Raw genomic sequence first — 2757 nt, forward strand, 5'->3', positions numbered from 1 at the left:
TGCGTGGGGGTTGTGCCAGTCTAGGACGGTGGGCTGGCCGGCTGGGCCGTTTGGCCCAGTTGGCCAGGGGGTCTTCCTCATTTTTTTTCTGTTTTGTTTTTCTTTCTCTTTTTATTTATATTTATTTTCTGTTTTTGCTCATTTTAGATATATAGGCCTTATATAAAAACATGGTTTCATCATGACAAATAGTTAGGGAATATTTTCAACACATCGAACATTTTAGTTTTGACTTTTGAAAACTTTTATTGTTTGTCAATATTTTAAACTTGAATTTTAATTGTTTTGAACTAACGCGAGTTTACCAACCGTAACCGAGCTGACATGGCATCATTAGTAGATGATTACTGTAGCTTAAATATGCCGACGTCACAGTAGATGAGTTCGTCTTATGGTTCTTCCGAAGAAGAATTTGATAAGGAAGAGGAGGAGGATCTTGCAATGATCCTAGCTATGCACATCAATAAAAACCAAAGCACGGTGGTTCAGTTATGGGTCGGCAGAAAATTTAGATGGAGAGGATCGATGCCCACAACAGATTGATGAGGCACTATTTTGTGGAGAATCCTACATACCCTGAGTCGTACTTTCGTCGTCGGTTTAGGATGAGCACCGAGTTGTTCAGGCGCATTGCAGAGAAATTAGCGAGCCATGACCGTTTTTTTCAGCAGAGGAGGAATGTCGCCGGAGAGCTCGGGCATAGCACCTTTTAGAAAGGTGACAACCGCTTTGCGTATGTTGGCATACGGTATCCCCGCTCATCTAGTTGATGATCACTTGGCCATGGGTGAGAGCCAAGCCATCATGTGTGTCAAGCGCTTCACAGTCGGAATTGTGCAAGTGTTTGGCCCGGAGTACTTGAGATCTCCCAATGCTGAAGACGTCGCAAGGCTATTGGAGATGAACAAATGTCGCGGGTTCCCAGGTATGCTTGGCTCAATAGATTGCATGCATTGGAGTTGGAAGAATTGTCCAAAAGTATGGCATGGCCAATTCCACGGACAAAAAAAGTGTTCCACTATAATCCTTGAGGCGGTGGCCGATCAAAAGACTTGGATTTGGTATGCTTTTTTTGGAATGCGTGGATCTTTGAATGACATCAACGTTGTCAACCGGTCACCGCTGATGAGTAAGATTGCAAATAGTGAACTACCACCAGTGCAGTTTGTAGCTAATGGACGTACATACAAATATGGCTACTATCTTGCGGATGGTATCTACCCAAAGTGGCAAGCATTTGTGAAGCCGCTGAAAAAATCGGAAGGTAAGAAATATCTTGATTTCCACAATGGTCAGGTGGCGGCTAGAAAAGATGTGGAGAGAGCTTTTGGGATTTTACAAGCCCAATTTGCTATTGTGAGAGGACCGGCTAGATTTTGGGATTAAAAAATGCTTTGGTACATTATGCACGGTTGTGTGATCATGCACAACATGATCATCAAGAATGAGCGTGCCCAAGATTTAGACTACTCTCACTATGAGCTCTTGGGACATCCCGTGCAAGTGTCGCGGAGGGCTAAAAGGGTGGCCCGTTTTGTTGCCTCCTATCATGTCATTCGACGTACGGCAGCGCATAATAATTTTCAGAAGGATCTCATTGAGGAGTGGTGGGCTTGGAATGGCCGTCAAAGAGCATCATGATTTGCGCGTTTGATGTTGTATTGTTGAACTATTTGTTGTATTTAATGAAAGGTATTATTTGTTTGAGTTGTAATAATAATTTGAACTATTTATTATTGATTTATTTTGTTTGTGTTTGATCTTCTAGCTTGTGTTTGGAGCGCATATGTTGTTTGTGCGAGAACACGCGCTGCATTTTAGCTTGCCTACTAGAACTACACCCGGCTGCTGGAGCCAGCGCTGCGCGCCACGCCAACCTGGCGATGGGCGCGCCGCAAACCAATTTTTGGCGCGCCGCGCATTGGGCGGCTGTTGGAGATGGTCTAAGCAAGCTTTCTCCAGTGGAGATGGCCCAATTAGTGGTGCCTATGTCTACGTGCTCGACTATATGACTAAATGTGGAGCGGTCGATGCTACATATCGCTCACGGTGAGCGAGAAGCGCCGCGTCTGTGTCCGGCAGCTACTACATCGACCTCGACCGCGAGCACGACTCTCCAATAGCGAGACAGAGAGAGTGTGTAGCTGAGGTTTGTTCCGAGTTGTTTCATTCAAATTATGAATTGGGAAAAGCTTCTCAAGTTTTCAAAATGGTTCATGTTTTTTTAATTCAAAAAATGCTCATGAACACACAAAATATCACAATTTCAAAAATATCTTAATGACTTCATATTTTTGCAAAATCGAAAATGCTCAAGTGAATAAAAAATATCAAATAACTTTTGATAATGCGAATGGTTGTTGAAATTTATTATATAGAAAATTGTGAACAAATTTTGAAAATCCAACCATTTTTTGAACTGTAACTAATTTTTGAAATTTCAAAAAAAACATGAACAAAATTTAAAAGTGTGAACAATTTGTTAAATTTCAAATTAAAATCGAAAATAGTGATTTTTTTAAATCAAAAATGGAAAAATAGAAACCTAAAAACTAAAAAGTAAATAAAAGTAAAAACGAAATAAAATAGTAAAATAAAAAAATCGGTTTGCTTGCTCGATTTCAAAAGGTTCCGAAAATCGGTTGTAACAGTTCGCTCGCTCGCTCCCCAAATTAACCAGCCCAGCGCTTACAATGAGCGATACCTAGCATTTGTGACTATGAGTTCTTCTATTTTGTGCATGGGATACAGTATAGG

Source organism: Triticum dicoccoides, chromosome 1B (assembly GCF_002162155.2).
Source record: "Triticum dicoccoides isolate Atlit2015 ecotype Zavitan chromosome 1B, WEW_v2.0, whole genome shotgun sequence".
Lineage (NCBI taxonomy): Eukaryota > Viridiplantae > Streptophyta > Magnoliopsida > Poales > Poaceae > Triticum > Triticum dicoccoides.